We start from the raw sequence: 24298 nt of genomic DNA on the forward strand, positions 1-24298 counted from the left end.
GGTGAATCTTTCTCCCACTCTGCTTTGCTCTTATTCTGCCATCACAACAGAGACATATTTAAATGTTATTCCATCCTCTCTTATACCTCTCTTACTACTTGTTTTCCATACTTCTTTTCAATATTCCAGTTACCGATTCTTACATATTCTTCTTATACTCCATTCCATTTCCCTTCATCATATTTCTCATTCTCCCTATTTTTCTATCTCCTTTTCTTCATTCTTCCACTCTTTCTTTTAATTTTACTTTATCTCCTTCATCTTGTTCTCGTTCTTCTCATCTACCTTCTTTCCTCTTCCTCATCATTCATCTTCAATTCTATTTCTGTTTCCAATTTCAAGAAAAAAACATCCAACTGTATGACTTGACTATGTGCATCGGCTTTCAGGAATGTTATAAAAAATATCGTTCAGCTTGCGTGATCAGATAAAACGTACAATCTATAATATTTATATTCCCTAAATTTAACTTTTCAACTCTTTCCAACACTATAACAACATTTATAATTCAATTCGATGACTGTAATGACAATCAATGTTTCTAATCACATTCTTTTCAGCTTTAGTTCTATGATTCAGCTTTAGTTTTATGATTTTAATTAAAAATAAATTGTAATGTTTTAATGCACGTCTAGAGCGATTCAGCTTGAGTTTCATGATTTTAAGAACAATATGTTTGAGGGTACTGTTATTTGAACAATAATGCTAAACTGGTATTATCATAAATAGAGCAACAAGCTGGTAAGACAGAACTCACTTCCCTAGTTTTTTAATCAGTTCACCCATTCCATCACTCCCCTACTACTCTATTCGAACAATATTCTAATTAATCAGCATGTTTTGCCTGACATATCTGCATATATGTGTATATTTGGTACGTATATATACGTGGTAATAGCAGATGAAGACCAATGTTTTCTTTGCTCATATAATATGTTTGTTTAATTATTAGTAATACGGGGATGAAAAGCGATTTGTACGGCTGGATGAAGAGCGGGTTTGAGAGCAAGACAAAATAAATGAAGGTGAGGAAGTAGGAGAGAGAAATGAGTGAAAGAGGGAAAGAGAATAATCATCATCATCACCACAAAAAGCGATATCAGCACGCGCTCTGTATTTGTACAGCACAGTACAGTGAGGTTGTATTTGTACAGTGAGTTGGTGTTATCGAGAGATTTGAAGAGAAAAAGAGAGATAGGAATATAAAGAAGAGCAAGAGAAGGGTGAAAGTGAGTGGGAGAGAGTCAGAGTGAGAGATCTCATCATTGTTTGACAGATTGAGTGACAGATTGTTTCTATTGAAATTAAAAAGAGATAGTGAGAGATAAAAAGAGGGTAAATATACAATATAATTGTATTACTCAAGAACAGAGAGTGTATGTGTATGTTTGAGGGAGAGAGAGCGAGTGAGTGCGAGTGTGTGTGCATATGCAAGTGAAGTGAATGTTGAAGAATATAGTGAGGCAAATAAAACAGAGCTGCATAATCAATGTGTCTACATCACAGCATAAAGTAAAGAAATGTTATTTCCGTAATCTCTGATTATATACACATGCAAACTGATTCATACATGCAATTATTTATTTGAATCTATAAATGGACCGAACATTCCCATCCATTGTATCAGTTATATTCAATCAGCTTGAGGGGCTTGGCCATTTTCCCCAGAGGTTTTGAACCCACCGAATTCTGTAAGACCATTCATCTCCCACAATAATTATTTTTCTTATTACCCACACACAAGCCTTGAGATTGTGATGGAATCACACAGAGCAATGAAATCATCACCCATTCACACCTTCAATAATGACGGATCTAATCAGAAGAGTCAGCTGTACTTTTAGGAGTGAGTTTGTTTTTCGGTTCATGTTTTAAATTTCTCTAACTAGTATACTGAAGTATATTATTGTAGTGTACTAGTATCACCTTATACTGTTCACCAGAGTAAATCCTGTCTGTATGTCGTGTCGGCGAGATATCGGTGTGAAAACGGCTAACGGCTGTTGGGGTTGGTGTATAAAAAATGCTAACATCAAAAGCTTATCTCCTTCAAAACATACTGTCAACAGGACAGCCCGAGTTCAAAGCAGAGAAAGCTCTAGAGACAATGCTATGTTATTTTAGTTATTAATTGCATGTGTTATTGCACGCAATCAATAGTTCATTTATTTATTCACTAAGACAACGGGTTTCCCCAAATTTGTCTCCTTAACAATAAAAATTGTACAGATACAAATGAAAAAAGAAAGATAATGATAAAAATAATACGAACTTATGCAATAATAAATAATACAAACAACAAAGATACCACCTAATTCAAAAATGAAAAATACAAAGATTTCAATTACTTATGGAAAAAGTAGAAATAAAACAAATTGGGAATTCAAAATACCAAAACTTATAGAAAAAATTGAAGAATATAATAACAAATAATGAACAAAAATTTTATCAATAGAATAAATAACATATAACTGAATGACGTTGCAACCCATATTATGCACATCCACACTGATACACTAACTATTTATTTGATCAGATCATGCTTACGCAAGATTTAATTATCATAATATTTCAGGAATTTGGTGGGAGAAAACCAGAAGACATCTAGACAATATATTCATGATGCAATGTACCGATACACATATTATCTGATAGGAGAATGTGTAATGGCTTCAAGAACATTTGATTGGGCAGAGCTTGAAGGTCACGGCTTCACATTAGAACATAGTGTGGAGGATTTTTTTTGAAGAATTAGAATGTCTAAACCAGAGATTCCATTCAATAAGGATGATTTTTTAATGCCAGAAGAACATCGATTAAAACATCAATATGATGGTTATATCCAAGAAAAAAACCATCTGACTAGGATAAAAGGCTGGTCTTGAGCAAAATGGTAGATTTGGATGTGGAGGGGGGGATCGAACTGATGAAAATGGGTGGAGATAGAAGGTTGATGACTTGAAGTGGGCGGAGGTAACAGGTCAATGACCCCTGCTGGTCCCCCACCCCTTGAGGGGGGGATTTGGCCTTGGCGCTGGTCCACGGGTCCTGTTTGGATATGCTGTTCCTGTAACAGCCCACTACTGCCCAGACAAGCTTTTATAAGTTCTTTGCATCCTTTTAATAGTGCATAAAAATAGCATTCGATGAGGCATGCAATTTATAGTCTACACAGCTGCTGATTTTTCACTAAGTTGCATTGAGATATTGAATTGCATGCGTCATGGCAGGCGTTTTTTAATCCACTCGACAGCTAATTTATGATCAATAATTATATAGTCTGATTTTTACTCTAATATTGGCGTATGAAGGAGGCTCCTTTTTCCTTTTATATTATCCTTGAAATGCAAAATTTCCAAAAAAACCTTGTACATACGTCGACACGCAATTAAAAAGGAACATACCAGTCAAATTTCATGAAAATCTATTACCGCGTTTCGCCGTAAATGTGCAACATATTGTAAACATTTAAACATTTAAACATTTAAACATTTAAACATTTAAACATTAAAACATTTAAACATTTAAACATTTAAACATTTAAACATTTAACATTTAAACATTTAAACATTAAACATTAAACATTTAAACATTTAAAACATTTAAACATTTAAAACATTTAACATTTAAACATTTAAACATTAAACATTTAAACATTTAAACATTTAAACATTCAAACATTTAAACATTTAAACATTTAAACATTTAACATTTAACATTTAAACATTAAACATTTAACATTTAAACATTTAAACATTTAAACATTAAACATTTAAACATTAAACATTTAAACATTTAAACATTTAACATTTAAACATTTAAACATTTAAACATTTAAACATTTAAACATTTAACATTTAAACATTTAACATTTAAACATTTAAACATTTAAACATTTAAACATTTAAACATTTAAACATTTAACATTTAAACATTTAAACATTTAAACATTTAAACATTTAAACATTTAAACATTTAAACATTTAAACATTTAAACATTTAAACATTTAAACATTTAAACATTTAAACATTTAAACATTAAACATTTAACATTTAAACATTTAAACATTTAAACATTTAAACATTTAAACATTTAAACATTTAAACATTTAAACATTTAAACATTTAAACATTTAAACATTTAAACATTTAAACATTTAAACATTTAAACATTTAAACATTTAAACATTTAACATTTAAACATTTAAACATTTAAACATTTAAACATTTAAACATTTAAACATTTAAACATTTAAACATTTAAACATTTAAACATTTAAAACATTTGAACATTTAAACATTTAAACATTTAAACATTCAAACATGTAAACATTTAAACATTTAAACATTTAAACATTTAAACATTTAAACATTTAAACATTAAAGAAATGCCAAACCGTCGACTTGAATCTTAGACCACACTTTGCTCGGTCAAAAAATGACTGAGTGTTAAAAATTATCATTATTTTGGTATTTGGAACATCTAATTTCGAAAGAATGGTTTGTATAAATATTTTTGGACAGAAAATTTTGTGGAAATCTAGAAGACCTAAACTCATTTGGACTTGTAATGTTACCTAAATTTGGGAGAGAAATAGTACAGGGTATTGTTAGTTTTTCTCTCCCGATCTGTGCTTCATTGTAAAAAAGAATAGATAACTGAATCATAATAGTAGGTCTTCCCATAGAAATCATATTATTTTACTTGATATTCATTTATCGATTTACTTATAAATAATTCATGAAAATTGTTGGGAGAAGAAAAATCAGAGAGTATTTAATGTATTCTACACTTAATACTTTTTATACTGTCTAAAAACAGCAGGAACATCCCAATACTATTCCTTCCCCGCCTGAGTCTGATAGCCTCCCCATGTAATTGATATCAAATAAATTTTGTTCAAATCAATACAATTACTTGAAATTTGTCTTGAATAAGATCAACGAAAGGAACGCTCTTGTTATTTTTTCAATTCATTAAATGTTGTGAAACTTTTTCATTATGTCCAGGACACTCCATCATGGTCTAATGTTATAACAAAATCTCTACCTACGAAGTGAAAACAAAAATTTTGGATTCTGGATCATAGAATTTGTATGAAAATTGAATAATGGAGCAGCATTCGCTTCGTTCCCATGAAATGTGTCCTATAAGTGAGTTACACACATGTTTCGATGGATGGCATGTGTGCTCCATATAATATGACTACATGTCACTGTATCAGCTACAAATTCCGTCACGATGACTCTCAGTTCAGGGAAAAGTGCATTCTCAATTGAAGCATTGATAGATGCCAGCATCTGACGTTGGATCTCTCTTAATAAGGTTTCCCTATTCACAACTTTTGCTTGTAGAGGATATGGTCAAACAATGCATAGCTAGAAATTATAACTTTATAGAGTCCTAAAGGTATTTCTGGGAAGAGAAACTCTCCGTTGCTAGAACTAGAGGGAATGTATTGATATTTCAGAACATATCAGACCATAATTTTCTGATGCTATACCAAAGATGCAGAATGTGTGAATAGAGAGAATAAAATATTTTAGCACTGCGAGTTTTGAGTCAAGAACTGACTCATTATATTCATGAGACTATCATAATAAATTATATAATGTAGAATAATGCATTGACATTTTCAATTCAATTCAATTTATTTCCATTTAAAACTACAAATTTGTACAATATTGATAAGTTACAATAAAACAATAAATATAAAGATGAATTACCTTACTATTTTGTTTGAAATTGTAACATTATTAAAAAGTGGAATCCCCCAAGAAGAATATATGTCTGTGAATGGGGAAGAGTTCCTATGAGCAAGCTATTAACGAAAAGTAAATTAAGTTGAAATAGTTATAAGCAAAAAAACATATATATACATAATATCAAGTTAACCTAACATATGCTATTTATGATAGAGTGCAATCTACAGACTATTGCACTTCCCTACCACTGTTTTTGTCACCATTTGTGAAGAGTGCTTTAATGGAAAGAGATAGCTAAAAAAGAGCAAAAAAAAAGAGCAAGAGGACTCAAGGCTGTAAAAATGTATTGTAATGTTGAGAAGCATAGGAATGGAGTAAGCCCTCGGTTCCAGCCCAACCTATGCCAATCAACCATTTAAACAGCTTCCTTTTATATACCACATCGCTGCAGCTCTCAGCCTCCCTGATATCATTGGGCAAATTTCTATAGACGATTTGTGCTAGATAGTGAGGAGACCTAAGTTTTATTCCGTGTTATAATTGAGGTGTTGAATACCCATGGTTATTTCTGTGTCGAGTTTGATAGTTATGTTGAATATTGCTGAGTAGTTCTATTTTGTGTTTTCTGATGTATGTGAGAAGTGTTTTAATATACAGTTGTCTTAAATTGAGCACAGGGAAGTCCGAGAACAACAGGGATGTGGGATATCTGGGTTCTTTTTTGAGATTTTTTTCTATAATGGTGCGCTGGGTAACTGAGAGAGGCTCCAGGCTAGCAGATGACACACCTCCCAAGACAATGATACCATACTGTAACACCATAAGCATGGTATACTCTTTTACTTAATCTGTTATCAAGTACTTGGCTCAACTGAGATAGACCATACAGCATCCGTCGTAGCCTTTGCTTGACACACTGCTTAATGTGGTGCCCAACTCAGCTGATGGTCAAAAATGACCCCCAGATATTTATATTAATCCACTCTGTCAATCACCCCGCAAGCACATGATAAAGATCCAACATCCCCACATGAGTGCCATGACACACACAGGTAGTTATTACCTACCTGTAGGAATAACCACTGTATCGTCAGCAAATAGGAATTTCCTGCTTTTAGTATTGAGCCGGGAAAAATATTAATATATATCAAGAACAGTACTGGACCCAGTGTACTACCTTGAATGACGCCATAGTCGACACCATTCCTATCACTGTCTTCACCATCAATCTGAACAAATTGTTGGCGTTCACAAAAATAACTTTTGAACCACTGAAGAGAAGTGTTGCTGACTCCAATAGCTTCAAGTTTAATAAGAAGCTTGCCTCTATCTACTGAATCAAACGCCTTAGCCAGGTCCAGGAATGTCATGATAACTTTATTTTTAATTTTAACTGACTCTATTATGTATTTGTTCACCTGAAATAATGCATCATTGGTGTTTTTATCTTTTTGGAATCCGTATTGGTTATGTGCTAGTATGTTATTTTCTTTTAAATATTCCATTAACTGTATTTTAATGCATTTTTCAATGATCTTTGACAGGGTAGATAACAGAGAAATGGGTTTGTAGGTTCGTTTTTGGGTCTTGATTTGTGGATTGTAATGATCTTCACTATTTTTAGGTATTCTGGTAACTGACCTGTCTGAATGCTAAGATTCACTATGTGGTGTATTGGGTTTATTAGTGTATGAAGGTTGTCTTTAATTATTCGTGTTGGAATACGGTCATACCCGGGAGCACTCCTGCCTTTGAGGCTATTAATTATTTTTGATAATTCCTCTTTTGTCACCTTTTTCAATTTGATTACAGCATCAGCCACGTACTCTTGATCTCTGATCTCTGGTTGCCCTACTGGATTCAAGGATCTAGTGAGTATGGACCCAACTGATGTGAAATACTGATTAAAAGTATTTCCAATGTCCTTAATGTTAGGTTTTGAAGTAGGATCTCCTCTTTAGGCAAATGCGTCGAGTGGGAGTGAATGGGGTCCTTTGGCTTTTCCAGAGATTTCTTCTACTACATTCCAGAATTTGTGTGGGTTATTTGAAACTTCATCGATTCCATTTTTGTAGTAATTATGTTTCGCTTGTTTTATAGTCGAATGTAGCATGTTACTAAAACGAGTGAATTCAGTTTTCAAGGGAATACAATAAGGTTATCTATTAAGTTTTTTTCTCAATTTATCGCGATGGCGTATGGAATTGATAAGTCCTCTAGTAATCCATGGTTTTATTTTTGTATGTTTAGCTGATATTTTAGTCTTTGTTGAATAATATTCTCTGTAGTTTGTATGAATGAATTAGTTGCAAGATTGATATTATTTTCGTTTGTGACTTGGGTCCAATTCTGCAAAGACAAAGTTATTTTTACCCTATTCCAATATATTTTCATGTAATAATTATCTCTATTGGGCGGTTTTTTGTTAGGTATGAATAATTTCATGCACACGGCGTAGTGGTCGGTAATTGAGGTTTGTACTATAGTTGTAGCTGCTTCGTACAAGTGTGGTAACTTAATAAAGTAGTGGTCGATGCATGTATTACTAGCTGGTCTAGTAACCTTGTCGACACAGCAAGCGAGCCCCGCATCGTTCAACACATCCAAATACCTCTCTTCAAGCGTATGAGGATTGACATTCAAAAGGTTACAGTTAATATCTCGAGCTAAAATTTTAATACAATTACTATTATTTGTTTGCTCATTGAAGTATTTGTTTTTTGAAGCATTTGAAGTTTTTGTATGATCTATACAAATTGTAACCAGGGATTTCCATTAAATCGCTTTCATCATTCAACCAAGCTTCTGTTAGAATTATGCATGAGAAATGATAATCGAGGCTTTGCAATACTACTATGAATCCATCAATATTTTTTGAAAATGTTCTGAAAATGTAATCGATTGATGGAAAACAAGAATGATAAATAATCAATTTCCCTTTTCTTTTAATATTTTTTAGTGTTATTGTTACAGAATCTCCACTGTAATGATAACTATCATATACCACTTGTCTTAACTTTTGGTTTAATGCTATCCAGAGGTTTATCTTCTAATTGAAGATTAAAGGTTTGGTAAAATTCAATGTTTCGAAATTTTCGACTGCAATAGATTAATTTATAACAGAAAGGCTTATCAACAAATCTCAAATAACAAACTGTCTTCCTATTGGTTTTAATGCTACAGTAACTGATATAATATGTCTCTAGAATATATGCTCTACAGTATCAATGAGTAAGAGAGCATAAAGAACTACGTTTATGTTCTTTCTTTACTACCTCAAAACGTAATTCAGTGGCTTCAGTGCAGTTGTAAACATACCAAGGAATGATTTTTGAAGTTGTAAATCTTTCTGCAGCTATCAAAGGACTTATTGGAGAATTGTATAGTGTATTTTGCTAGCAATATTAAAATACCTGACACAAATACATATTTTTTACAGTACTGTTGGAAAATGACTTCATGCAAAAGTTACTATCATCCTTCCTCAATTTGAACATCATTATAAAACAATGAGATGGAAAACATATATTATGTTGTACATTCTACTGGGAAGTTTTTATTCTTCAAAAACGATTCATGCAGAATACACGACATATTGGGTTTTTAATTCATCATCGAGGTAACATCTCTAATACAAGTGTTCAATCTTCTACTGAACAATATAATTTAACCCATCATGAATATCCCACAGCATTCCATATGGAAAATTCTTTTTTTATACATTTTGAAACACTGGACTTTTCAATTTTTAAAGTTCTAATTCATTCAAACATAATCCTAGCAAGCAACAGGGGAAAATTATTTACTGATTAAATCCATCACAAACATTGGATGTTCATCAATGGCGTGGTTTATTTTTGCGCGCCAAAACAAAGACAAAAACCCAGGTTAAATTGAATGGAACTGAGTTTTCTGCTGCACTCTTGTTGCCGAGGTATTCTAGATGATGATGATGATAATGATTTTGATGTTGATAATGATGATGATGATGATGATGATGATGATGATGATGATGATGATGATGATGATGATGATGATTGTCTGGTTCTAAATGGAAAAGATATCGATTCGACTTCCTAGAAAGGGGTGAGAGTTAGGGTAGATAGGAGGTGGGAGGAGGCACACAGCTTCATTCACCCAGCACCTGATACTCTATTATAATCTATTTCTGTACAATTGTCTCTTGTTTTTCCTTTCTCACTTCTTTCCCTTTTTCTCTCTATGCCTTCTCGTTTTCAGCCACACGCTTCTTTTTTATCAGTTTGCCTCACTTTTATTACTCTCCCTTTCCTATAGGCTATTACTCGTTCTCACACCTATATTTTCTGTATCAATTCTCTTCCGTCAATTGTCTTGGTGTACGGTAATCACTCATTTTCATCGTTCATCTTTTTCTTCTCATATATTTCATCGTATCACTTTTCATCTACACTATTTCTCTTCGATAAGCTTGTCTCACTTAATATTACTAATTCTCTCTGTCCATTCACTTTGCTTCTCTGGTATCAGTTCATTTCATCATAATTATTACTCATCCTCTCTCTACCCTTTATACAGTATTTTCTCTTCCTCTTCACATCTAATCTCATGTTACTATCCAAACTGATCCTCTTTTATCAAATTCTCTCACTCAAATCACTCTGAGGGTAATTTTTCTCAATTAATTTGTTTTGGAATGTAGGTCATACCTGCTTCATTCAATTTTTCCGTGTATAAAACCAATTTAATTGAAAATACAGACATTTCTGAACGTTTTCATTAACCTGATTATGTATATTTTGTACGCAGTTTGCATTGTTGCATTTTATAGGTGGGATGAAATTGGTAGGTAGATTACGATGGAATAATTCTCATATTTTAAATAATTGGTTAGCAATAATAAATTGTAGACTCAAAATGAGTGATTCTGTTACTTTATTTGAAATATTGATACGATTCCTCCATTATTGTGATTATCTGTAGGTAGCTAAAGTAACTGCTAGTCCTTGCTTCCACAGAAATGGAATGGATTAATTAATGATCATTCATCAACTGCAATCCACTAACTCAGATTTCTCTTATCCGTGTTGTTGATAGATGAAATGGAATTTTCACAAAAGTGATTTCTTGATCTTCCTCCTATGAGGAAGCATCTTAAATCAACTGATCAAACCTACCTGATCTGCGAAACCCTGATAAGAAAAAATTGATCAAACTGGAACAAATTAAAATTGCTAGAAGTAACAATGACAGCAGAAAACTATGAATAGCATTAGCTGGTTATGAGTTGAGAATTATTTCCAAACTCCAAACAGGCTTGCACTTTTGTACCTCAATCGAACATGTTTACATGTTTACATATCTGTAGTACATTTTTATCGATATGAAGCATTGGAAACATAATATTGAAGTGGAAATGTATCAGATGAAGTGTATTCTATATCGCGTAGAGTAGGTACCTGAAAATATTCGCACGGAAAATCCATAAACAACACTAGTGTTGGAGATAATAGAGAACTGGACTCATCCACTGTTGGCTACTCCCGTTGTCATGGTTACCCAGTGTAACCATTCACTGTTCTCTTTTTGTTACCCGACTCTCTCCACCTTATTGCTTTATCGCTTCCTCTTCATTTCACATCTCTTTCCAAAAGCTGTTCTGTATTTTCCCCCTTACTTACTTTCCTTACTTTTCCCCTTACTTCTGCTTCTGTACTCTTCTGCCTTATGGAATCCTTCGCCCTTTTTTTAATCTTTTCAAACTTATTCTCCTCCTACATCTTATACTTTCTCTGTACTTGTTCCGTACTTTCCATGCTCCGATTCTCCTCCTTTCACTTCTTTCACTTTCAATTCTTCTTTTTCTTGCTGTATTCTCCTCCTCATAATCTCTGTATCTCCGTCACCACCATTCTTCTGTACCGCCTTCTTTCCTCTTTAAGCTCTTTTCCTTCCTCCTTCTCCACCTTTCCATACGATTTTCCTCTCCCTTCTTCTGCTGAACTTAATCTTCTTTCTCGATCTCATCAAACATCTTTCCTTTCAGTCTCTATCCTTCTACCCCCATAACTTATAATCCCATCCTTCATCTGTCCCTCCCCATTTTGTCCCTCCCCATTTTCTTATCCTTTATCTTTTTCTCCTTCCTCTCATTGTACTTTTTTCTTTTCTCTCTCATTTGTTCCTGATTTCGTTCTTCCTATTTTGAACCTCCTTCTCATTTTCCCCCTACCTACTCATCTCAATCTTCACCTCCTCCTTTATCATATACATGATTGTTTTGATGCTCCTCCCTCCTCCCACTTCTTCTTCTCTCGATACTGATCATCGTTTATCCCTCCTTCTCTTGCTCTTCATCCTTCTGTTTCTTTTCATCCTTCACCTCACTTTTCTTCATCATTCTCATGCTCCTCCTTCTTCTCTTATTTCACATCATCCTTCCCCTCTTTCTTTTTTCCCTCTTCCATTCCACACTCACTTCCTCCTCCTTCTACTCCCTCTACTCCTTCGACTCCTACTCCTACACCTCAAATCAAATCAAATCAAATCAAATCAATTTATTTTCCATTTATACAATATATACAGAGCATGAAGTTACCATAGTCACTAAAAAAATTACCATATAACTAAAAAATCACAAACATACTCTGAAGAGCATTACCATAAATCAAATATACATGGAAAATAATCCCAAAGGTTACAAAAACCTGTTTTGGCAGAAAAAAAACTACTTAAAATAAAAAAGAAGTGTTACAGTTTACAAAGCAAATTAAGAAAGAGTAGAAAAAACTAAAAAGACAAGAAAAAAGGAAAAAGAACTTCAGTATCAGTTTAACATTATTAAAATACTAACAATATTACACTATAAACAGTAACATTACAAACTAAAACAAAAAAAATGTCGAGCTTACCAGTTGTAAAAAAGTGCTAAATAAAGTGCAGGCCTGCAGTTCAAACAATATTTTCATAATAACTGGAAACATCTTCATGTATCAAATGGCTCTGTAATAATCTGCAGAAAGTTGTCTTCTGCCTACACCTTTTTATGTCCACAGGAAGTCTATTAAAAAACGTTGGTGCTAAAAAATTGAAGAATTTTTTGAAAATTGTAAGGTTGGGCTTAGGGACTTGTTCTCTATTACCTCCTTTTTCTTTAACTCCTCCTTTCCGCAATTTCCTTGTACTTCTCCACCACCTCCTTCTACTTCACATTTTCCTTCGTCACCACCTACTTATCCTTCAACTTCTTCTTCTTCACCACTTCCTCCTCCTCTTCTACCCACTCCTCCTCGTCGTCTGGGCACACGACTCACTTTCAATGATAATCTTTTACTTCTAAGAGAGTGAATGCACTTATGGCAGCATTTGCCCTGTAGTGTTGATGTATTTCATTTCTTACATTATAATACCTGTACGATTGTATTGTAGGTGGTCTCCAATGTGTACTTCCAAAAATGGACTGCTGGATTATCGTGTCGGGGGTTGAGGAGGAAGAAGGAGGGCAATGGGAGGTGAGAAAGAGGTTTTGGGGTTTCTCACCTTGTCAACCCTTCCTTACTTCACAGGGAAAGGTTCACTACGAATATAATGATAAAAATATCGCCTCCTTGCTGTGTGACCCCAAAATATAGAGCCATCGTCTTTCTCTGCTCAAAAGTAAAGATTTTTCTGTTCACTGGTCACGTACGTGCGGATAGAATGAGAGAATGAAAGGATGGATGTATGAGAGGAGAGTATGAAAGGGAAGTAGAGAATGATGAATGAGAGGGGAGTGGTGTGGTGGAGAGGTAATGTTGGTGTGCAGATATAATAGGCGCAACGTGTGTTTGGATTATGTGCTGCGGTCCTGAGAGCTGGACACAAGTGAACATAGCAAATCACAATCCTACAGTGGTCGTAGCCTTCATATACGTGATGTTTACATAGATATTTTATACTTCGATTATCGAACACAATCGTGATGCTTGAATAGGAACTTGTTGACCATACAATGTGGTTTAAATAGCAGGCTGACTCTCTAAAATTTGAAGGATTCATTTATTCTTTTTTCTGTTGGTAATGATCAAGATACTCATATGTATAAATTCAAATAAAATAATAATAAAACCCTGGATCAAAGATTAAAAGCTGATCGGACTATGATTTTGAGCGTCTGGACCTACCTTAACAGATAGATGCTACTGTAATTATTCAGGACTACTAAATTTCCATAACAGGTTCAAGTTGAGAAATAAATCACTTGATATAATTACACAGTGGATAAAACTCTCTCATATTCGAATGATATCTCTTCAATTAAAAACTTCCCACTCTGATTGGCTAGTTCATCAAGGTGGTGGCGTTATTCTATCAGCCAATCAGAGCGCGTTATGGGCGTGGACTAAGCGACAAAAGCAGTGCAATCGCACGTGATTGGTTCAAGCTGTGTGACGTTAAATCTGACGTTCAGATTGACGAGAAACGAGAATGAGTAATACAAATAGAAACAGGAGGCTGAAACAGTCGCAAAAAGGATAAGAGGGAGATGGTATAAGAAAAAGGAAACAAACTATTTTTCGACAATTTCTATGAAAATGAGGGGTCTTGGGCTAAATGCCTGTTGTCTCTTTCCGAATCAATCCGAAATAAGCTACCAATGATAGAGTCAGATAGATCAATGAATGAGTGGAAGTTGGATAGATGAAGTTTAAGTGCGAATAGTAGGTACATAAGTCCCACATGACCAGTTGTGAGTACATAAGTACCTCATCAAACTTTCTGATATCGTAGCTGATCTAAAACATACACCCTTACAGCAGGAGAACCAAGAGCAAGACGCTGATCTGAGCTGTACTTTCCTTAGTTGGAATGTTTGGAATTTAGACAACCACCCCTTACAGATTTTCAAATATCACATATCAGCATAGATTCATATCCATTGAGCGAATTGAGCCATACAAGCACTGACGCGATACGCCCTGTATGTAGGGTCTTGGAGCTCTGAGTCCTAATGCCAGCCAAAACTGTCATTTGAATAAAATTTGAATGCCATCCGGAATTTGAGCATCCGCCTGAATGTATGCGTCGTTTCCAAATCTCCGTTTCACAGAGTGACTTACAAAGGCTTCCAGTGATTCGCTTCCATCATTATTTTGGTCATGCATTTACATGTGAGCTGGCTTGAGTTACCTCTATCTGTGACTGTACCTCTGTGACTAGTATCTCATCTTCTTTCGACAGATGCTCAATCACTTCCCGTGTTATAGAGGTGATCTTTTGGTTCATATCCATATTAAATGAAATAACTTGAGTTTGCTGCACAGCCAATTTCGAACAAGAATGAAATATTCATGAAACAAAGAAATGAATATTTATAAATCTCATCAAAAACATAAACATACTGATTTATGGGAAAATTATAAGTAACTAGTCACGATTGCTGATTGCTACGTCGTACACCATCATCTATATCTAATTACGTGGAAGCAGGAAGCTTGAACATAAAACAGCAGAATATTATAGTGTAGTCTTGTTTCGATTGTTACATCATCAACAGTCTACAGTGTACTCTAGATATACAAGGGGATTGATAATGGTGTAAGAATTGATAATTATTATCTCATATAAATAACTCAATGGATTTGACAATATCAAGTCGTCACTTTTATTCAATAAGGTTGCGATCATTCCTCCTAGTAAATAAATCTATTAATAATCAGAATTATTTTAGGACAATTTGATCAGTATAGGCCTAACCTTTTACAAATAACCCTACAATATCAATTTCGCCAATATGATTCATTGGTTGGTTAGACTGCGATTCAATTTTCAATTTAATCAGAGAACTGCTAACATAATGTGACTGTATGCGGTGTGCTTATGGACATGGACTGAGCCCTTAGGGCTATGTTGACGCTGAATCTGAGTGAATTACAGTGAACAGTAGAGTGAATTATTGGACGAGTAACGGTCAAACAGCACAGTACTTGATGCTTTGACACCGGACTTAGCATTGTGGCAGAAAGGACTTTGTTGTGAACTTAGCCAGATTGCTAGGCTGCAAGTCAAGTGCATTGTCAACATTGAGTCCTTTGGTTTGTGGTACACTTTGGTACACAATGCAGGGCTGGTAATTGTCCCATGTGGCAGATTGACAAGATTTCACTATGCAAAAATACGGATGGATCAATCACTTTGTTCACCTGGAAGGTAGCCTACAAGCACAGACAAACATTTGTACCTTTCAAGCATACATTAGTCTCCATCACATCACACTATTCAATCATTATCAATATTCAAGTGATCGAAATTGATCCACTAGTATCTCTCATCACAATTCAGTTATTAAGATAACAACTATCTAGTTATTCTACTCTAGTAGTTACTCTGTTAATATCTCTTCAAGGGCACTTACCTTTCATTATTATTATCATTCATTATCATATCCTATTGTATTTTATTTTTCAAATATTGTATTATATTATTTATTCTGTCTACACATAGGGTTCTGTTTATTTATTATTTTATTATTGAATGTTTAATGATTGTGAAATGCGTTTGTGTTTTTGAATGTAATTGTAATGTAATTTATTTATTTTTATTGGTTGAATAAAGCATTTATCATTATTATTATTATTATTATTATACTTCCACTTTTGAACGAATAGAAGCCTACGAGTAGGCTTGTCGAAGTAGAAGCCTGAACGAGTAGCCTACTAGTTGAACAATCAGAAGTTATTGAGTAGTTATTGGAATGAATCAATGATTCAGCTATTCATAAAAAATATATAAAAATATTGATACGGATTAATTATTGTTGTTGATTCAATCGATTATATTGAAATACCTATTATATTTAACATTGTAATACTATCAACAATCCAGTCACTCACAAGTGAACTGAATAGTTTTATTAATTAGTGTTGATATGAAATTTGCACATAATTAATACTATTGAGCTGTTTGAAGAAGAATGAAAACAGTTCTTCAATAATAATTATGAAATATAATTATTTGTAATCCGAGAAATGGAATATTACTGATTCAAGATTGCTACTCACCTACTGTTATGCTTCAATACTTTGGAAGGAATCCAGATTCATGGACTACCTGAAAAAAAATCGACACGTCGATTAATGTGATAAAGATGTACCAGTTCATTGATAATTCAATAAAAAGTTTACTTACGATAGCAGTATTTTTCTTCAATGTAGTATCTGCTGTTCTGTCTGGGAGACATTCAAATAACTTTAAATTGAGACATGAGAGGGGGAAAGAGTTTAAGAGAAGTGAACATTCTAACCACCACAAGTATACGGGTTTTTCCAACACTACAGCCCAATATGAGCTTTGGCCGCCTCCACTACAGCTCTCCACTCTTCTCGGTTCTCTGTTAATTGTCTCCATTCCCTATATTCCATTTTTTGGAGATCGTCTCTCACTTAATCTTCCCACCTTATTCTCGGCCTTCCTCTCTTCTTGAATGTAGCCTTTCCTTGAATATCATTTTAGGCATTCTGTTCTCGTTTATTCTACAGATATGTCCAAACCACCTAAGCCACTGTGCCTTTATAAAATTTACAGTATTTCGGTCTTTTATCAATGCCTCGTGCTCTGAATTAGTTCTTCTCCTCCACTCCTCTGCTTCATCAATCCTTCATTCTCCTTTCCTTGAAGTGAAAGTTTCCACAGAAACCAGAAAAACAATAATCACAATCAACCTAAAAAAACAAAAAATGATTCAAGAGGAAGAAAATAAGAAGTGGGAAACGATTGAGGGTGAAGAGTGATAGTAATAATGATGGTAAGTGTATAACGTTGTAATGCCCTGGGTGGTCTCAATACACACAAAATGTAAAGTAGATTCCTCCTGCTCCTTCTACTACTCCCCCTCTTACTTCTCCTTCTCCTCCTCCTCCTCATCCTCCTTCTTCTCATTGACCAGCCGATCAAGTTAAAGCATTTATGACATTTTATGGCATCGCATCAATTTCTGATGTGAACTGAAGTGAACTTTCAGGAACAATTCTCTATTCCCTCTTTCTTCCTCTCTCACCCACACTCTCTCATTCTATTCTTACATACTCTCTTCCTCCAGTCCTCCTTCCCTAACATTTGTCCTTTGACTTCTTCCTCAATCCCTCAAATCTCCTCACAAATGAAACAAACAGGTAGTCGTCAAGAACAAAAGTGTTTTTGGGCACAACTTTATTCCAATTTTCTTTTCAAATCACTCACTGCTCTGTAATATTTCTATTTGTTTTCCTATACTTTCGATGTGAAACTAATATATCATACGAAACCTTATGGCATGAGAATAAACTTCATTATAAATTTTTGAATTATTTTTCATTCAAACATACAAATTACCCTTTTCAGGTTTGGGAAATTCATGTTTATGAAGAGAGATAGACTGCTGCTTTATTTGTGAGTATATTACAAGAGACGGGATAGAATAGTTCAAAACCTCTTTTTTGGAGATATATTCAGGCTTACATTGCTACAATTCACAGCACGTTACATAAACACTACATAAAAACGTCCCTCATAAATCGTAGCTGAAAGTTGTTTTACGCCTGCTGTATATATTCCCTGGATGTTTTATTGAATATTTTTCACATTTTCATGGAGTTTACCTTGAGAATGTGTGGGGGCGGATTCACTGAATGAGAATAAGTATTACTCTTGCTGGATTTCATATTTGTAGTCTTGATCAGTTTCTCAACAGTGTATCATCTATGGATTTGGGATTCCGATCCATATTTTTTTTAATACACATAGAAATTTACTGTTGAAATGGATCAATTATTACAATACCTTACAAAATAGATATTCATGAAGAACCTTTAAAAGAAATTAAACCCCGCTTTGGAAAGGAAGAAATGAATATATTTATAATAGAAATGAAAACAATGCTCTCAGACATACAATCGATTTTCTCATAATGAATAAGAAACCAATATATTGTTGTTTTGTTTTCATTCGTTGATTGACATATTCTAAGCCAATTATTAGGAATGTCTCTAGTTATATCCATGTGACATTTCTGGTGAATTCATGTAACTTGTAGGGCAACAAAATCATTCCAAAAGTCAAGCTCCAAGTTTTGAAGCACAGTGTGTCCAATATTTGAGTTTCTTTGCTGGTGGCAAATTTATTTCTCATAGCAACAAGTAATTTCCCTCGAGATGAATGACGGGAGTAGAGAAGAAAGTGAAAGTAGGGAAAGAGAGGAAGAGAGACAGGAAGAAATAAGAGAGAGAAAGGTAGAAGAGAAGAAGTAATTTGGAAAGAGTCTGTAGAGTACAACGGCCTCTGTCCCAATGGTGGCACTCCTGCAGGGATTTATGAACATTCTTTCTATTATTTCTGTTATGTTGTGTCCATATTATGAGGCCTTCACTCACTCTCATATGTTAGAGAGCTACTGACACAGTCATTGCAGCATGTTTTTCTAGGAAAATAAGTATATTTTTCAAGAAACATGTCTGGGGGAAATCAAACCCAATTATTTTTTGTGACATTATGTTTTATGAAGTATGACTATATGATTGAACCTTAAAGGTATCCAAAAGTGCATTGATCGACTATCCACTGTGGTAGAAGACTATTTGAAATACCTCAGTTTATTGCTCATATCTTATTTACAGCAATGAGAGTTCCGGTAAAATGAATGGGTGAATTTTATGGATAAAGGAATCTATTCAGTTCATGCGATGAGAAATTTCACCTCTGTGTTGTTGCAGTTTTGATGAGTGAGTTGATCCGTGAGCAATAAAGAAGAATTGCCACAGCAATGAAGTTGTTACTATCAGAGACTATTGAGACAATAAGATACTAGTTTGTGAAATGATATTCAAACCTTAAACAAACAAGTCGATCTTATATGTATTATCTCATTAGTTCAAAAAGTAATTGATTCGCAAGAAAATTTTAACTTTCTCCTCATAAATGTTGGGCATCATTCATTCGAAATTGAACAAAATATCGTGATTTGTTCAACCATAGAAGAATTAAATTTTATTTATTCATTTCAATGGCAATTACAGATCATAATTATAATAAATATAATATGATTGGGAGAAGACAACAGGCATAGCCCAAAACTGTCTTCTCCCAAATTTTAACAAATAAAAGTTTCAAAAAAGAATAAGGTTAAGATTTCACTTTCACTTCAAAAAGTCCAATAATTTCCACTTCAAAACTAATGACTAAACTAAAAATTTTGAATTTTGATATTTAAAAACTGATTAAAAACAAAAATATTTCACTCAAATCTCTACAAATTAGAAATTTTTGAGTAATTTTGGAAAATTTTGAGCCAGGAAAGAAACACAACTTCACTGAGCTAATATAAAATAATAAAATGAAAGTTCAATTCCATTCGTAACATCGTATATTTGAGTAGTGAATTTGAATTTGAATTACTCTCTCTTTCTATCTCCCATACTCTCTCCCTTTTAAGATATTGTTTGAGAAACCTTCCTTCAGTAGGCGTATTAGACACAGTACTGTATAAGGGAAGATTGTATCCCACGCCTCCACATGTAATTTTCTCTATAACGGGGTGATTCCTCTATGTCATCGGCATGATGGAATATTTCAATAAAACTGGTCTTTTCCCATCATCATTTATAGTCTTCCCTGTTTCAATGTTTTTGCTATTTTCCACAAGCCTTTACTTTCGCTCACAACTTCTGCCACTATTCTTGGATAAGAATGTTTCGTAATTTTTTGATAAGTGACTATCTCAAAATGATTCACTCAGTCTTCAGTTGCAAGATACCCTTAAGAATGCAAAAAACTCCTCCATCTTGTATAAAAGCAATAAAAAATCGCTCCTTTTTTGTTGTGTACTGATATGAATCTGTTCCTGGGGTTTCTATTTGTTCTTAATTTCAATGCAATAAATTTAAACTTCATACGCTATTTATCACAAAAATCTTTACGTTCTGATTCAATGTAATATACACTTATCTGAGACGAATAAGATGCAATATAAATGCACGAAATTGAATACTTGCAAAATTGGAATAATTGTAAAATTCTCTTCAAACTGTCACATATGTTATGTTATGAATAACACATTTTTTTGTGTCACCCTCGACCTATGGTGACAGTTTTAAGTGGATTTTGTTTATCAATGGCTTTATCATGAACTTTGAAGATGAATTGGAAAATTACTTTACTGTTGTGATAAGCTGAACAAATGAACGAATTGAGAAACTTAAGTTAGATTGAAATAAATCCATTCAATCATCAATCTCATGATTAATGAATAGGAATTAAAGTAGAGTTGGAGAAATTACAAATAGACACTGATTGAGATAGAATTCATTTGCAGATCTACTTCGTCCATTTAATTGAAGCAGATGAGGTATTCCACACGGATGAAGATAGAATGAAACGATAAGAACAGTCAGTAGAGGAAAAGAAAGAGTAGTAGTTGGAGGGGAGAGTTTGGAGGATGTAGAGAGTAAAAAGGGGAAGAAAATCAAATGAAGTTTGAAAGGATCCTTCGGAGAATAAGGCAGCTTAGTCCACAGCCACCATCAGATATAGCGCTTTCCCACAGTTTTTGCTAGCTCCATTTAATTATATATATATATATTTAAAAGCAGATTGGTGCTACGTGAAATATACTTGATCATGATCCCTAATTCATCTGAGAGTTTTTCCGATCTTCATTAGCTGCTCGAAATTCGAATCCAAGAAGAATTTATGAAGGAGTCCTTGATTGCAGCTCTAATAACGCATTAGAAGACAATATTAAACTACAAATAAACGAGTACAAGTGATTTTTTAGCTGATATGCCTCATAAAATAAAAATAAACACAAATAATATTAAATTTGTGTCTTCATTCATTCTCATCTCTGAAGCCGAACCTACCATACATAACTCAACAGCACAACAACACAACAATTCTCGAATCGATAAACTCACACAATACGTCACTAAAAATATATAATACAACCAACAAGACAATGAGAATTCTCAATCACTTAACACACATAGCAGCACAATTAAATACTGAACAACCTCAAACACATCAACATACTACTTTTTACTCTATATGATAATATTTAACATATTTCAAATATTTGGAACACAAACAAAATGATTGAGTACAAAACAGCTTTCACAAGTCAAGTTGAACAAATATTCTTCGTATTGTAAAGAATCATATTCCTATGTATAGTGTTGAATTAAGTTACAGAGTGCTGTATATTTCGCATTATCCCAATAAGTCAATTCAGTTCCCTAGTGTTAAGCTGTGATATTTTTGTAGTGTAGACTGTAGTAATATAGTATTTATCTGAAATTTAGATTATCCAATCACATTGTTCAGTAATTGAAAAGCGTTGAATTGAAAGGCTACAAGAAATGAAGCCAATCCCATCTGATTGGGTTAATGATGTGGAGTTTGAAAGAGAGCCGGAGGCAAGGAGCAACAAAACAAAGAAGGAGTATGACAAAGCGAAGAAAAAGAAGAGGACGGAGAAACAATGTAAAGGGAGAGGTGGTGTGGAAGAAGAAGTAGAAGATGGAGAAGAAGGAAAAGAAGAATAAACTGCAGTAGAGATCTGAAACTTTGCTAATACCTCTAATGTGTAGAACATTGTTTGAATTCGCTAATACAGGAAGGAAGCAACAGTCGTCAATTACATCTAAGACCCTTTTTTCCAGCTCTATGGACCTTCAGTGCCAAAAGTTCAATGAAAAGGGTCTTTGTTACGAGTTTTCAAAGCTTCTTTTTCTAGACTGATCTCAGAGAATATTGAATTTCTCGAAAATTTGCCAGCTCTAGTAATACTTGTTGTTATCAGATCAGAAATTGCTCTAACACTGATCTAGGTTCTTGACAAATTGAAACTCGCAAGACTTAGGCCCCCAAATTAACCAAAAACGAAAACTAGGTTTGAGCGGCAGTTGGTTCTAAATCAAATGATTTTGGATTGGTTTTGTAATATGATTCTTTGTAAATTGTGTTAGATTGCAAGGATTAATATATTCATAAATTTCCTCATGCCTACAGACTGCGTAGTGTACCATATTGTAAAATCTTTCCATTTTTCATGTTTGCTGACGCCATCTCTTCTGTCTGGTACCATCCTGACTTTAAGGCTATTTTGAATGACTTCATTCTAATCTACTCGATATCTCTACATCCCCGAGCTATTTTCGGGAACTATCCCCAATCCAATCCAATAAAATCGTTCCGGCTTCATGGAAATAAATCCAATCACACTCTGTGTTTGCAGGCAGCTTTGGAAACCAAATTTATCCAAAGCTTCAATCTGAAATATTCATGTGAAACTGCGTGGGTGGACATCGGATAAGAAACACGACAAAGTTGTTCAAATAACCATTAAAAAACTGAGACAAAATTCAAAATAGATTCAGTCGTATGTGAAAAGAAGGACGAACCCTATTCGTGTACAGTAGCTGTCTCGTTTCAGGAAAAATCAACATGCGAGGAAATTCCTTTTTCTGAATGAAAATCGCTTTTCCGCTCTCCCGTAATGGGTTTCAAGCTTCCCTGTTTTTCAATTTTGTTGTGAATATGCTTTCAGTTATGGACTGATGAGTCAGACTGATTCAAATCTGGTTGTGCGTTTCTTTGGAGCTGGCTTTGACTTTACTGATGTATACGACTGTCGCTCATTTTGGATTGTAAGAAGCAAGTATCACCATTATCACTCATATAATGAAGCTTCTCATACGCAACGCAACGGAAAAGGGAGAGACTCTAGTTTCCGCGTTACTAGCTAGTGTCCGTATAATAATACCTAGGCCCATACGCACTATCTTTGTTTAACTTTCATCTAGGTAGGTACATACATGAAGGTAAGCTTGCATTTCTCAATAATGTCCAGCATTCCGAGATTGGATAAAACAGCTAATCTCATTTTAAACCGAGCTGGTGCATGTAGATCTAATAACAGCACATTCAACTTAGTGAAAGAGCAACTCAAGTTTGCGTTTCATTGCTTTTACCAGGCTACACTCTGTAGTAACAGTTTAAATTAACATTGGAATATTACTGCACCAGTACGTGATTTATCCATGACTGAACTTGTAATGATTGTAGATAACACATGTCTGTGAGGACTTGTAATCGTATCAAAAACGTGTTATCTATTAAGAATAAATTGAGAAACTAGTTCCGATTGACACATCATCATCAATTGTCTTTTAATTGCCATATTGAGAATCAGGAGTCGATTTACTCAACGTTAAATCTGCCATTGACATTCACCAAGTCAAGCAAGACACGCTCAAATTGGGCGGAGTATTTTAGTCACTTGGTTTTTTAATGAACTTAGTTCAATTGTGATCTAAATCTGTAGTTTGAGTACTTCGCCCCAAACTGTGGGGTGTAGGAATGTATCTGTCATTAGTGATAGAACAGTCATTGGCTGATATGATTTGCCACAATCTGAATATATCATCAATTCGCTAACAATCATATTATGGCTTCATTCACACTATTTATTCCGCTGCTCGATGTTTGCTTTGAGCTTTGAGTTCACTACACAATTGATCATTGTGTAACAGCAAAACTTGGGTGTTGAAAAATGAGTGGATGGAACAATTTCAACTGTTTTTTTTTCAGTGTGCATAGCTACCGC

The 24298-nt window shown here is 34.0% G+C and overlaps 1 non-coding gene across 1 annotated transcript in view; it reads right to left on the reverse strand.

Moving 5' to 3' along the window:
* The window catches only part of LOC111045591, a 161422-nt gene that overhangs the window by 24321 nt on the left and 112803 nt on the right, over positions 1-24298 (reverse strand). Inside the window, exon 3 of the transcript XR_005571389.1 lies at positions 16725-16773. This is a non-coding gene — a transcript (uncharacterized LOC111045591). The remainder of the gene's footprint in view (positions 1-16724; positions 16774-24298) is intronic.

The sequence above is a fragment of the Nilaparvata lugens genome, chromosome 5 (assembly GCF_014356525.2).
Source record: "Nilaparvata lugens isolate BPH chromosome 5, ASM1435652v1, whole genome shotgun sequence".
NCBI lineage: Eukaryota > Metazoa > Arthropoda > Insecta > Hemiptera > Delphacidae > Nilaparvata > Nilaparvata lugens.